Here is a 16,019-nt window from a genome sequence, read left to right as displayed (position 1 = left end):
TTGCTAACCAGAGTTGTCAGGCTTCAGCTCACACTCATGGATTTCTGCCTTTTCCTTGAAGACAGTTCTATGGTGCCTGGTATATTGACTGCTCCTAACGATGTGCACAATCATCAAGTCATCTCGGTCCTCTTCTTAGTTAAACAGGTCAGGCTTCTTCCTTCCCCATCCCCTCACTCATTTTTGAGCCTTTTTTTCTGCTACTGCCTCAACGTTTTAGCATTCTTTTCAAATGCAGGCACCAACATTTTAACTGTATCTCGGGATCATCAATGTAGAGGTGATATCATCTATATATTCATGTTTCCCAATCCACTCCCTATAAACTTGAAAGATCATTTTAACTCAAGTTGCCACAGCATCATGTTTAGGTGCATTCATACCACTCACACGTAACCCTCCTTCAGGTACATTTCAAGTGTATGAGCTGCACACACCGACACACCAAGGACAGGGAATTACTGGGCATGCCCTGGTTGTCAGGCCTTGTTTCAGGCAAGCTTATTTGCGGTTGCAGCTCACCTAGATGCAGCCACAGCTGCATGGCTGAGCTACGAGCTCAGCCTGAGTCCACCTGAAGCGCCCCTGCCTCTGCTCCCCCCCCCCATCACCTGCCTTGGTTAAGACAGTTCTTATCCTCTGATCTTCATGGAGATTAATGAAGCCCATTCAGGCTTTCTAACACCCCTTAGTCACCATCATGCCAGCTGCTGCTCTCCTCAGGACCCCGCCTACTCCCACTCAGTCCAAAATCGAACCTGGTGGTCCCAGCCAAGACCCCCGCCCCAACATTCAGGCCAACAGCCCTGCCTCTATTTTAGCCCCAGTACTGGAGGTGGTCCCCATTCCACAATAGTGGTTGGGACAACAGGATGATCATACACAAATCAGTCAATCTTGCCCACTCTTCCAGTGTTAGAAATGGTCATTTAGGGATACTTCCTGAAGGATTTAAGAAATGGGATACTTACTTAACAGTCTGTATCCTGAGATATCCTCCCAGCTTATGAAAAATCAAAGCTTTAGAAACCTCCAGTGCAAAAGGTTGTATCTCAGTCTTCATTTTAATAGCTATCAAGGGACCTGTGCCTATACCATTTACATATACTTTTGATCTCTGTTACATAGTGAAACAATGTTACATAGTTTAAATACATGTTATCTAGTATATAGTGTAGAACATAGAATATTATAATTTCATTTGCTGTTGGTTAGTTCTTTTTAGTTCTTTTTTAATGAGAGTATGATTGTTCCCTATTTGCCTCAATGCTATTCACAGTTTTATAGATCTCCGTCACTTCAATACCTATTGTTTTTCTTCCAAGATGCAAGGGCCTATCCTATTCAGTCTTACCTAGCATGAAAGCCATTGCATTGCTCTCATCATCCTCGTGACCTTTTCCTGTAGGTTTTCAAGCTCTACATTAATTTTTTAATGTGATATCAGGAATGAATGTAGTATACAGGAAGGTTCAACCTCATTCTTGCCAGTGGACACTGTTTTAATATGAAATTAAAAAATCCCCATCAAGAAGGCATAAGAAACATTATAAGAGGGACAGCGGTAAGGCTGGATGCTAGAGCTGCTATTGGGGGAACAGAGTCTTTTACAAAACTCATGCTTATGTCTCACATTTTTTGAGAGTTCCCTCTTCTTTGGCCATATTTGGAGGAAAGGCAGATTTGTTTCCTGCTTCCACAGTATCTCCTCCCATGCTGTTGGCATAGTTTGAAGGACCTGACTTAAGAAATTCTGATATCTGGAACCTGTTTGTCTTGACTGACTGCTGACTAGCTACTTCCATTGACCAACACCAACTGGTCCCAGTATAGACCAGCTCTGCTTCCCCTCCTCTGCTACAGCTTTTGTCAACACTCTCTCACATTCACTGTGTTTATACTAGGGACAGCAGAGCCTCAAAAGCATGCCTTGTGCATGCATCAAAAATCAGGTGAGGCTTTTGGTGATATTTAGTTTGCATGGCAATCAATCCCACAAACTAAAGATCTTCCTGCAAGAAAGCTCTGTCTCTTGTGCAAATAACTGCACCTTATTATAGAAAGCTCAGTTCTAGCTGAAGAGCAAAGCTGTCAGCCAAATCTTATCACAGAGCTTTAGGAGGATTTTTAAAGGATCTGGATCTCAGACCACTGATAAGAACTGGGAGTCAAATTAGTTGACTTGGTATTTTTATAGGAAGCCAGTGCCAAGAGCAGAAGACTGCTTTGACCTACAGTAGTCAGAGGTGATGTGATGGCATTTCTTAAAGTACCAGGTTGTATTTTTGGAGTTTCTTAAGGATCAATAACTAAGCATATTGCTTGCAATCTGTGCAAGGAGTAACAGAATGACCCTGGCTGAAGCCTAATCAACTGGTGGTGGATCACCAGGGTGGCACAGGTTTTCCTAGCCAGCCAGAAATCTAAGGTGTTATTCACTGCTATAAAGGAGCTTAGTATCAGCAGGTAAACTAGAAGAACTCTCAGATTAGAAACTGCATTGACTGTTGGTATGGCACTTCAAAAAAAGGCAGTGGCACCAATGATGCAAGCCTTCAAAATATTTCAAATACCCATACAAATAATTTCAGTTTTAGCTGGAGTCAGCTCTCACGCAATTCATCCTTTAGCTTATGCCTGGGCAGTAGGTAGTTTCTAAGTGATTTTGCTCAAGAAAGGAAGATTAAACAGCTCTTACATAGATCAACATCCAGCAAGAATCACTAGTTAGACAGCTATGGGGCATCCACTTTGTGCCTATTGAGACCTGGCTGCACTGTTGTGCAGCTGAATGGGGAACAAAGAGTTCCTTCCCTGAAAAGAGTCATCTGCTATTTTGTCATCAGTTACTCGCAACCGTCTCTCAGCTTCCCAGAAGGACATGGGTTGGACCTTTCAAGATAAGAATACTCTAAGCTCTAAGCTTTGGATGTGGTAGAGCAGATCTGCACTTTGCCAGGGATGTGCACTTTGCCTGAGAACAATGTCTTCTTTCACAGTTGCTGCTTATTGCCGATTCTGGTTGTGAACTAGAGGCAGTCAGGAGTCATGAAGAGGTTCTAGCACTGTACATAGCTTCTCAGGGTGGTATTTGAAAGCTTGAACAGGTCCCCACAAGTCATATCTTTAAAAAAAAAAAATAAATTTCAGTTATCTCACAGTCGTAACTGCTAGCCATTTTGAGAAGGTCGTGAAATTCTGGCACTTGAGATCACCAAAGTATTCTAGTACAACAGACGATGACTAAGTGCTAAAGCCAGGAGCACCTGTTCCAATCAAATAGTCTGACTTCCACATAACACAGGCCAGAGGTGTTCTTACCCCACCCATTTCTGAGGAACAATAGAAGACCTAGGGAACTGCAAACCACTATACATCATACACAGACTTTCATAAAGCTTATAAAAAAAAAGCATTCGGCTTCTGGTTATATGCATTTTTATACATTTTAAACAGCATGGATTAGTCAAAAATGTATTTTTTTTTTTCTTTCATGAAGAGAGGTTTTATAAGGACTTCAAAATGGAATACACATAATTTTCTGGAAGCTAATGCTGCATGTATATCAGTGTGATAACTGTAAAATTTTATTAAAAATTAAATATGAGGTAATTGTAATACTTCATCATTATCTTGAGAGGATGTTTTGAATAGGATACCAGAGAGGTCAATTAACAACTGTGGAGAGTCTTACCAACCTAATATTAAGGTGATATAAAGCTGGGAGGGATTATGCATCCTCAGAGGATACGAGTAGACTACAAAACCACTTTGATAAATGGCAGGAGAGCACATAATAAATAACGCCAGTAAAATGAAAATTAGTCAAGATAATGTAAAATGATTCATAGTGGATACTTAAACATACAAAGCTAGATTTTAGAAATGCAGAAAGGCAGCAACACAACAGAAATATCTGGGAATTCCAGTATTGTTAACATACATTCAGAAAAAAGTCCAAATATATTTGGACACCAACATATATTTGGGCAAGTGGCCAAAGTCAAACAGCTATGACATTGTTTTGTATGCAGTAACTGTAGCTGACTAGTATTTTAATGGGGTTTGTTACTTTGTTGGCTTATTTTTGAAAGGAACTGGGCATTCTCAATATCTGACTATGGCAAATTTTAATTCTCTTCTTTAGTTCAGTAACGCCCCAGATGATTGCTAAATGCCAAGTTTGATGTAGTATCTATAGAAGGTGAATCTAATTTATAAAGTTCTCCATAATTTTCCTCTAGTGAATGTCACTGGAAATGATTAACTAACTGGAAACTCAGAAGTCAGGTTGTATATTTGCGTAAATTTGTTTCTATTGAAATCTGAAATTAATTTGCAGAGAAGAAAAGACTTCACATAGATCATGCTAGACAGTACAGGTCAGTGTATTAAGCTCACTAAACCCAGTGGAAGTTCTTCCATTTCTTGCTGGGTTATGATTACAACCCTGAAGACCTTAACTAAAGCCCTATTTATTGGAGTGTCTTGTACTAGGGCTCTGTAAAAGGTCACAGCCAAGGTAAGCCCAGAACAAATTAGTAGAAGAGTGTATTACCTTAAGATGGTCTAAGTGGTCAGAGAAGCAGCTTCAGTCTATTCCTTAAGCCTCTAAGATTTGGCTCAGTTTCTTCCCAGTCTGGCCTTTCAAACACAGCACAAGACTGCAGCCAGTTTCTTGAGAGGAAATTAATCCAGTTGTAGGATGCAATACGGTCTAAATGAGCTGCTGTGCAGCAACCCCTGATTTATAGCTAGGGTCCTAGATTACCCTTGTGATGGACTGAAATGAGCTGCCTGGGTTAGCATGCTCAGCTGTCCTGCAGCGGGGCTAGACTACAGTGCATCAGCAAGTCAGATGCTTGGCACCACCAATAAGAAATGACATTTACTTGCCAGAAATTCACGCAGGGTTAGGTGATGCCATTAAGTTTTGCTGAAGGGCTCCTGGACTACATGAGGCAAGCTAGTAATTTTGGCAGTAGAACCTAGAAAGAGGTTCTCCTCCCTGAAAGACAAACAGAGAGTGTGATTCAGAAGCCCAAATGTAAGTATCCAAGTGCCCTTGGAGATCCCTTAGTGTGTTCATCTTCTGCTGTAGAAGGGCACTGGTGCTCCATAGGCCCAGTAGGTCCTGTGATGTAGCTGCCAGCCCCATGGAGATGTCTTGGCTACTCTAGGACATCTTAAAGGGAACGACATGCCTACTAGGTGTATGCTTATCACATACATCACATACACAACTATGCCTATATGTGACTGGTTGGTTGGCTGAATCACTTTAGAAGCTCCATGGACTGTATTGACCAGAGCTCCATTTATCTAATGGACGCTTACACCTCTAGTTAGCTTGCAGGCATACATCTGTGTGTAAACAGCCAAAGGTGTTTAGGTGTTTTATTACAAACTCAATCCTGCCCGTAATCTCCCTGAGCACCCATATTTCTGTTGGGAAGGTGTACTACAGACTGTCTTTGCCATTGGACATGTAAATGCATATTTCTGATCTGACAGCACACAGTATCTCCTGTCTTGAACTTCCAGAATTCCTAAACCAGGCACTTCCTACCTGTGCCAGACGTAGAACCTGACTTACCAGTGTACTCAGACTAGTACCTCCAAAACCTGTGTGACTGTCTTCTCTGGGAGATTAACCAGAGACACAGACTGGACATCCTTCTTGAGCCTGAACAGGCTTCTCATTTGGGGGATTTATATGCCCTGAGGCCTCTAACATGTAGATGCCTAGGCCTGAGCTAATCACACAACACTCCTTGTATAGTCAATGGAGAAAAACAGGCACCTCCAGAAGATGATCCATATCGTCCTAAAACAGGCATTTTAAATATGTAAGCTGAAGTCACTAAAGAGTTGTTTGTGTCTACTGATTATAAAGGAAGCCAAGGTCTAGCCAAACTCAGTTTTAGGCATCAGACTTTCAAATTGCAAAAATTACATGACATGACCCAGTCCCACAGTCTTGAGGTTTTCTGAAGCTGTTGAATTTTTAATTGAATACCCAACTTCCCATAGGAACAGAAGAGGGAACCCAACGGAACAGGTGGTGAGCATCCCTTTCCCTGGCATCAGGAATATCTGTAATCAGGTCATATCACGTAATACACTTCCAGTGAGAGACTGAGAGGACCCTTGTTTCAGAGTATCTGTTGCCAGGTATGCAGTTCAAATCTCTTTAGGAAGAGACAGGGCTTTAACCTTCCTGCCACAACCTATTGAATTTCTTATGCATAAGATCACAAAGATAAAGAGACTAACAAGAAAATTGCCTCCTCCTTGGTTTTTGAATGAATAGCCAGTCTTCAGCTCTATGACCAACAGAGAGGTAGGAAAGGATATAAGGAGATCACAGCATCATACAACCCTGATATGTCATTATACTGTGCTTTATTTCCTCACCTAAACACAGCAGAAGTTGTGCAGAGCCACTTTGCCATCCATAACAAGGAGGCAATAATGAACCCTGTTCTGCTCTGCTTGGGTTAAAGGGCCTGACTTTAAGGCGACATAAAGCCGGGGCATCCCCTGGGAGTGCAGCCCAGCAGTACCAACATACAGCCATCACAAATTTGGCCCGCCTCTGCCAGCTGAAAGAGAGGCATGCACAAGCAGTAATACTTCAGTGTTACTAGCAGTAACACTGGTCAGTTTGACTAGACTAGGAGCTCGTGCTGTCCCTGTAAAAGATACTGCTGGTAAATCATTATTTCAAGACCACAGACTGCTTGCTCTTTCTTAACCGAGTTTTTGTATGTGACTGTGTGAATTTATGTAGTTGGGATGGTGCAGCATAGCTATTTCAAAGATCTACTTGATGTCAAGATTGATGTGACTAATGGGACTCACAGGATCCCTACAAGTAAAAGAAGTCCATGTTAAATGATATGCATTTGTGCAGTTCTATAGTTTGCTTTTGGGTGAACGATTGTGGATTTCATACAGTTCATCAAGGATAATTTGAAAATGCCTAAAATCATTGATCTCTGACAAACTCCTCAGGAGTTAGCTCCAGTCACAGGCTGGCACAAGGCCAAAAAACACAAGTGGGACAACTGCAGGCAGTGAATCTGCCACCACCTGCTTTTCATCCTTTTCCATGTCATGCTTTGTTTGTCATCTGTAGAAAACCCATATAAATACATAAAGTGGGGAAGAAGTTCATGAGGGAAGCCATTTTTAATGAGATCACTGATGCTCCACAGTGCTTTTAGCTTGTGATTAAGGCAAACACGCATAGTCTGAGATATAAAAGCAAGCAAACAAACACAGCCAGAAACAGAAACCACCAACAATACTGGCTTTCATTTACTTATCACAGGCCCAGCGATTTTTACACGTGGGCTAGTTCACTTAGTTAAGCTATTCAGCACAGGATTAAAACACAGGTCCAGCCCCTCAGCTGCACTGGGGCAGAGTTGTCTTCTGCATTAACACTGCCTGTTACCCTTTGGTGGCACCTCAGAGTGACCCTTCCCCATCCCTGCCAATCTCTGGGTGACTTCAGGGTGGAAAGGCTGGAGGGGGAAGGCTGCACAGCTGAAAAATTCAACTACTTTGGAGTGATGAGGAGCAAGAAAAGGCCCACAGTTTTTGACACGAACCTGATTTGAGATGGAACTGAAGCATGTTATACTTCACATAATGTGAGCTTCAGAGAAAACTCTCCAAGCAGTTGGTGCACACAGATTCTGAAATGAGTGATTTTTTTTATCTTACTTGTTGCCCCTGTTATACTCCCTATCACAGACTTGCTTAGATCACCACAGGACAGACTAATCATAACGCTGTTGTGTTCTATTCTGAAGAAAACATGTTAGTAGACCCTGTAAAAGCCCCTCCCTCTCTGTGTCTTCAGTGCCACCAATACATTAAGTGTACTTGCCTTCTCAATAGAGCATGCAAGATGGTAAGTTTAAAGAGATGAAATTCTACTACTAGTGATGCTGGAGAGCTAACAAGGTATAAGGAAGATCTTTTCTTGATATGGAGAATCTGAGTTATGTGTTAACAAATAATGGTAACAAATGTTCACTTTAGGAATCTGGTGCAATGACCAAAATTATCTGAACACAGTGAGCATGTGCAGTATTCCAGAATTAGCCCATTGCATTTTGTAACATGCCATGTTACAGCTTGAAGCCACCTGGCAGCTGGAGTGCAGGCAGCCTTTGATATGCTCAGGAAAGAGATGGCTATTCTTTCACATCGGTGTTTGACCAGGCTGAATGAACCAGCGGCATCCAAATGGGCTCACTTCTGTGTTGAATAAAGAGATGAGTGAATAAGCACATCATTGTCCTTTTGCATGTGGCAAAGTGGGCCAGCAAAATATTGGTGGTAATGTGCTAAAATACAACAAGTGCTTTGTCCTCCTTCAGTACATCACAGCCAGGAGTTTGCTTGCAGCCAGATTTGGGAAGAGTCAATTTGTCAAAAAAAAAAACCCCAGGTGAGCCAGGAAATTCCAGGATCTGGGGATGAACAAGCAAAACTAAAAAAAACCCCATGTTGTCAACATAATTACAGGTAAAATCAGTTAACAGTGGGTAAAGCTGTTAAAATACATGGTCAAACAAAGGTCATTACAAAGCAAAACACAAACCAGGACACAGGCAAAAGAGCACAGCCAAATCCAGACTCAGCAGACAGAGCTGAGGACAGCCAGAAATGAAAAGGACTGATCCAGGCCAGGGACCTGAAGCAAGGAACAGCTTCCTTGCTGGGTAAAAATGGTTTATTCAGATGACAGGAGGATCCTTACCCAGAGGATAAGGCCATCTAAACAATATACTTGCTTCATCATGGTCATGACCTGAAAAAATCCCCATACTTATCTTACAACAGAAATGTATGGCTAACAAACCAGAGGCAATTTTTATTCTTGAAACTGATGTTAAAAAGAACAAAATCCAATTGTTTTTTCTTAAGAGCATTAAAGCAATGGCATTTCCTGGCTTTTGGTGCTTTGTGGTGGTGTTTCTTTGTAGTGGGAGGCTACAAGTTAAGATCAGGAGATAATGTTAACACTGCAAGGAATACAGGAGAAAAAAAACATGATGCATGTTTATGCTCATTAAATGAATTCTTCAAAGGAATCAGGATGAAAACAGAACAAAGATTGCCAGCCGTGTATGAGTAGCAATATTGAGTGTTCTGGATGTTTTTTAAGGGAGCTGGCTGAAACTCTGACACACGCAGTTCACCCTCATGAAGGTGTCTGCAGTTTCTGGAATGCAATGATCATCTCCCTGTTCTGCTCCAGATGTAAACAATGATTAATTTTTGCATTACATTTCTACAAAATTTTCATCCTCTAACACTGTCCTTAGCAGGGAAATACTTGACAGGTCTGAGGGCATGCCAGAGGGAAAAATAAAGCATCCGTGGTAGTGTAAGCATCATGTTAAGGGCTAAAAAGATAGAATAGGAACAGCCCTTTTCAGCACTGTCAGTTTGAGCAGACACAGCGGTGGGACATGTATCTAAGAGCTTTGGTGTGTTCTTTCATTTACATTACAAAGAAATGTTTTTTTGCAGAAAGTTGGTGTAAGCAGCATTCATTATTCCTTTAAGGGGTTTGATAATTCAGTATGTTAATACGCTGAAGGCTATTGATGCTGTCAGCCATCCACCAAGATATAAATTAAACCTTGATCCAGCATCAGTATATCTGTATGCTGTCCTGGGATTTAATGGGATTGGAGCTCAGATCATGGCGTGAAAACTAGTGATGGTTGATAAGTTTGTGAGACATCTTGGGCCAGGCAGAAAACACCAGAAACTGAATAAAACTTGTGAAAGAAGTCATCATTAGCACACTGAGGATGAAAATGACAGAAATGAGACAAGTGATTCAATCTGACAAAAAAAATCCCAACCCTCAGGAGAAATCTTCAAGTACATCTCTGAACTCTGGCTCAGATACAGAAAGGAGAAGTGGGCTTCTCATGCAGCTCTGGTCATCCACAGCATGGGTGTCTCTGAATGGTTGCTCAGAGTCCTCTTACAGTCAGTGGAGAAAAACAAACTTTTAGGTTATTAATCATTTAATCCTAACATAGACATTTAAACTAGGCCTGATGAAGTGCCTCTTTCTTTGTCTTCTTTATGAAGGGAGAGCAACTGACTTACCTACATGTAGACATCTACACTGAAGATACCTAAAGTTACCCACTAGGAGATCCATCCTCAGTACCTAGACACATTTTAATTTACCAAGTTGAGCTTGTTCTGCTTGGCCATCTGATGAGTGACTGTCAAACTCTGCTGGTTTTAACTGACTCTTGCAAAGCTTGGTCCTGCTGGGAGAGCAGCTCCGTACTGCAGTGGTGTCACATAGAAGTCACAGTGCAACTCTCAGCACCCAACTTCACTGCAATTAAGTAGCTGGCGAGTCTCTACAGACTTGCTCTATGGCAAATGAAGAAAGAGGGAGACTGCCACAGCAAGAGATTCAGAAGTGTCATCTGACTTTGGTGGTTTGAAGCTGCTTCTGTATTAGTGTTTTAGTCTGGATCAGAAGAGAGCTTAAAACCTAAATTCCCAGTCCTTCCATCTACTGGGATTTTGTTCACAGTATTCATTCATGCAGCCTCAGAGAACACAAACTTTATTTTTTTTGTATCAAGTAATTGGGAAGGAGGAGTCCAGGATGCAATGGGCATTCAGTCCATGGGACCAGATCAGGACTATTCCAAAGAAAAAAAAATCCCTAACATTTTTATAGTGTGGGTGTCAGGTCCTCAGCACTGACTGTTTTGCTCTTCAGGTCTGCCATTGGTTTGCACTACTGCTAATGTAACATAAAGTGAATAGGGCCTGGAAGTGTCCCTTTCTCCATTAACCACTGGAGGATTTTAGGAAGATGAGATAGCTAAGTTAGCATACTCAAAAGTGAATGAAACGAATAACCACCAAATGGTAGTTTTCCAAAATCTGCTATTCAAACAAAGGAAACATCCACTAAACAAAGGCAGAAACAAGTCCTGCACAAGGCATGAAGTAGCGAATTAACTGAGGATGCAAAATACCTGCTGATTACCAATTACTTTTCTGGGTCTACAGAGTTGGTATATCTGGCTGAGATGGCTAGTAAATTCAAAATACAGCTACCCCTGGGATTTTGTTTATAGTAGTACAGCTTCAGGACTTCATCCAAGCATAAATTGTAGTAAACTAACCATGACATTATTACCTCCAGTTAACATGGCTGCAAAAGAACAGTATAAACTGCAAAGCACAAAGACCATTTTCAGCACTACCGACCTAGCTGAGTGTACCAGTTACCCCAGTGAGAAGTAGTACTGCACACCTGATAATAAAGTAGTACTGTCTCTACCAGAGTCCAAATACAAAATAAAATACTTTAGGTTAAATCTTTTAATTATGAGTTGGTACAGGAAGCTGATGAGAAACACCACTAATCAGGGCTCTATCAAGATGGCCTGAAACATACTGAAATCAGCTTAAAGACAGTCCTGAATTTCTATTGATTTTGGATCAACCCTTCGGAAAAGGCAGACCTGAAGTGGTACTCGGATGGGAGATTGCCTGGGAACACCTGGTGCTGTAGGTTTTTGGTGAGTAACCAACACTGGTTTAGCCACAGACCCAAAACACAGCACCACTATGAAGAAACTTAAATCCATCTCAGCCTGACCAATACACTGACCAAATTCTCCCACACCCCTGGCCACCCAGGAATTGGTTGCCTCAGGGAAGACTCTTGTGTCACATCCCCTACCAGCTGGTTACCCTTAGGAGAAGATAAAATCAGGTTCACAGCCCACATCTGTATGAGAGCTCTGATTGTGTAGGGATGTTCAAGAAACTGAGTGGTCATTGCAATAAGGCTGGAAACATCTACCCCAGAGGAGAAGGGGGAGGTGCCATTCTTCACTCACCCCACAAAGTGAGTGAAGAAACATCTACCCCAGAAGAGAGGGGGAAGGTGTAACTGCTGCTGTCTCCATAAAACAGTTCTCCAGAGACTGGGAGGGCAGTGATGCAAGGGCCAAATACAAGACTGGGCTCAAGGCCACTGCTTTTTTCATAGGTTTCCCAGGCAAGCCAAAGCAAAGTGATAAACAACACAGAAAACAGCAAAAGCTGAAAGGACCCATTAACAAGTCCTGGAATTCAATGTACAGCAAGAAAGGGTGCAAGTAAGGGAGCAGATAAGGGAGGTAAGGGAGCAAATATGCCATCATCAGGACCAGCAACAGCAAGTACCAGGCTTCCAAGTAACAGCTGGGTATCTGTAACAGCTGTAAACTCAGTCTAGCACACTCCAGTCAAATCTTTATCTTGAACCCCTCAAGCCCCACTGCAGGTGTTAAAAAGGGCTGTGGTGGGTTGACCATGGCCAGCAGCCAAGCACCCACATAGCTGCTCACTCACTCCCCCACTCCAGTGGGACAGAGGGAGAAAATAGGGAGAAGAAAACTGAGACAACTTGTGGGTTGAGATAAAGACAGTTTAATAGGTAAAGGAAAAAGAAAAAAGCAACTGAACCAAGGAAGTGTCTCATCACCTGCCATAGGCAGATCGATGTCAAGCCAGTCTCTGAACACTGACCACATAGGAAGCCACTCCCCATCCCTTCTTCTTCCTCTACCTCAGTTTTTATTGCTGAGCATGATGCTATATGGTGTGGAACATCCCTCTGGCCAATTAGTGTCAGCTGTCCCGGCTGTATTCCCTCCCAACCGCTTGTGTGCCCCCATCTTACTCTCTGGGGGACAGAGTGCGAAAAAGAGGAATCCTTGATGCTGTGCAAGCACTGCTCATCAACGGTCCATTGGTGTGTTAACAACACTGCTTTAGCCACAAATCCAAAACACAGCACCATGTGGGCTGCAATGAATTAAGTTAACTCCATCCCAGCCAGACCACTACACCTTGGAGCTACTGCTTCAAGTGATCATTACAAGAATTGCTTCATGTGACATTATCTATGAGCACCTTCATTGCTTCACAGGCTTTAAGGTCTTCCTCATGCAATGTATTTGCATACTTTCAGGGAAGTTACAAAACCCTTTCTTCTTCCTGTAAACAAATGGACACTTTGATACTCAGGAAGCAAAAATGGCATACTTTTCATACTTTGTTCTTTAATAATTCTGATTGAAAAAATAGATTGGGCATGTTTCCATAGTTACTTTTTTTTTTTTTTTTTTAGACTAGTAAACTGTTTCAACCCTTCAAGTTTAATCTGAGTATGTGGTTAAAACTGAGTTTTCCTGAGAAGGCTACTCTGAGTTAAATTTTACCAAAGGATCAAAATATCTTTTACTTTAAAAAAACCTAACAAAACAACCTTTTTGAAGTATATTGGAACAAGGCTATCTCATTAGTTGTTTGCTCTGTGTTTGCTCAGTCACCTGCGCTGACACCAGCACAAGCTACAGAAATGCCCACACCACTGTCCCCTGATGGGTAGCTCCTGCTATACATATTCCCTGCAAAGCTGAGTCACCGGGTGCAAAATAGGTGTATTAAGGAAAAAATATCTGTAGAACAACTTTAACTCTACACCTATAAAATTCAAACTTTGTTGCACTGATTTTCTGAGATTGCATAAAACCACCAGAAAGACTAAATGTAATGTTCTACAAGGAACCACAATATTTTAATTTTTTCATACTATATACAAAACTAAAGGGACACAATTCAATACATCTCTTAATAGCTAGTGTTCTTTAAAATGGAAATTAAAAATCAATCCCTGTGATCTTTGTTCAAAAGTATTCTTACTTTCATTCAAACAAAATCAGACATTAATACAATTGCAGCTTCTCTTTGTCTGTTGCAAAACAACACAGACAATTCTGGTCCTCTGTGCGTATCTCTGCCTATAACACGGTTTCACACACTGATGTAGTGCTGCTGCTTCATTCTCTAACCCTTCCCATTCATTTGCGAAGGAGGTGTACATTAAAATAACCAAGAATTCTTCTATTCAAAGCATTTACTTCCTCCAGGAATGGAGACAGCTAGCAAAGCTAAGTGATACAACAATTTAGAGAAAATCATACAGCTTCAGCTGTGAACAAAAAGTTACATCCTTCCTTATGCCTACCTTTCATAACAGCAGCATCACTCCCGTTCTCCTTGTAAATGAACCTCTTATTGCTTGTATTTAACATTCACTGGTCCCAGCCAAGGACTTACTATGCCATGCCCCTGTATAAAGCCATAGCAAGCTACTTCCCTGACCTTGAGTAACTTACTTGGGATCTCAGCTCATGTAAGCACTGCTGCGAAAGTCATATAGCGAATGACAGTACAGCAGCACTGTTCACCTGGAAAACTAGCTCTAAATTAAGACAAAATGCAGCCAAGTGGTGTGAAAATTGAACACAGAGAGCGTGGGATGTTGGGTGAGATGGGTAACTCTGAGAAAGTGGTGTGTCTTCACTTTGGTGAGCTGCAAGCAGAAAGCACAGGATTTGGGGATGGATCACTTGGTTTCTTGGCCCCAGGGTTTACCTCAGGTTCCTGTCAGGCATCAGCAAAGGTCTGTGAGATGCCATGGCTGGTGCAACGCTATTCCCTTATAACATGTGAAGCGCACATCAGCACCAGAGCCCTGCCCTGAGGGCACAGACCACAGAGTCTGGCAGCAGAGCTGACCCCTGCTTATCCAGCGGCAGGTGGGTTTGCCAAAGTAGAAGGTTTGCACTCAGGCTGACACCAGCACAAGCTACAGAAATGCCCACACCACTGTCCCCTGATGGGTAGCTCCTGCTGTACATATTCCCTGCAAAGCTGAGTCACCAGGTACAAAGTGCAAAGACAGTGTTCAGTTGATGTGACATGCATGACAAGGCATTCAAAACAAGAATACAGCATTGACAAGGTATTGTGGTAAATGCCATGGTAACCTAAAGAATTTAACTGAGAACATGCTGTGTAGGATCTCTGCCTACTTGGCCCAGCTAGTGAAAATCAGCTTTCTTCCATTCCCATATGGAATTCTTTGTCCCTAGGGTGATGTTAACTCTGCATATATCTAGGCTGAGCATTCCTCCAACACTAGGCACAAGTTAGTTTACACCATTCTTTCAGCTAGTGCTCTTACACCAATGCTTGAGGTTACCCAGATGAAGATGTACATGTTCAAGGGCTCTGAGCAGACTTCTTCAGTGTTAGACAGAGGGAGCAGGATGTGTGTAATTCAGTTCCCCAAACTCAGGTGTCTGGTAACATCTGAGATGTCAGGGGAATCAGAAATATTCAGTATAGCAAGATACGATACAGAGCTTCTGGTAGACTTACACCCTAAAAGCAGCATCTGAGGACATCTCAGTTGGCAGACATGTTTGCATGGGCAATTTAAGAGACAGCACAGGATGGGACTGTGGTTGGAAATTTAGACGTTAGTGTTCAAGCATTTACTTCTGTGCTGTGTCTCCAAGCTCCACAACAGTCAGTGGGAAATCTAACCAACAAGGCCCATTGTAGTCAATGACAACCAAACCAACACAACTCAGGAAGCCTAAAACTGATTTGCCTCATTGCAGAGTACACACATGATGGCTAGTTAGCTGAGGCTCTCTACTCTCACTGAAATGAGAGTATACAGCAGTAGCAAGGCTGTAGACACCTACACTAAGGCATCAGTCCCAAGCGGGATCCTTCTCACCTAGCCAGAGCATTTTTGACAACTATGTTCTATAAGACAAAAAAGCAAAAAACATTGTTGCCTAGTTTTTACTTTCATGGCAATTCAGTGGTTTGGTGGTGGGTTGTGGCAACTACGGCAGTGAGTCATTCACACAAGAACCACAGAGCAAATAGGTATCACACACCTCCACCCTCCCCCAAAAAGCGCCTTTCCTTGCTTATTAGAAATGTTACAAAATGTTCCTCCTTTTCTTTTATGACAGCACAATGACAGTCATGTTTATGTCTTATCTCTCCATTGAAATGACCCAAAGTCATAAAGCCTCAAAAATTCATCTGAAGTTAGACAGTTGCTAAGCTAAGACTGGCATCAT

This window comes from Strix aluco, chromosome 3, assembly GCF_031877795.1.
Source record: "Strix aluco isolate bStrAlu1 chromosome 3, bStrAlu1.hap1, whole genome shotgun sequence".
Classification (NCBI taxonomy): Eukaryota; Metazoa; Chordata; class Aves; order Strigiformes; family Strigidae; genus Strix; species Strix aluco.
This window is presented reverse-complemented; position numbering follows the sequence as displayed.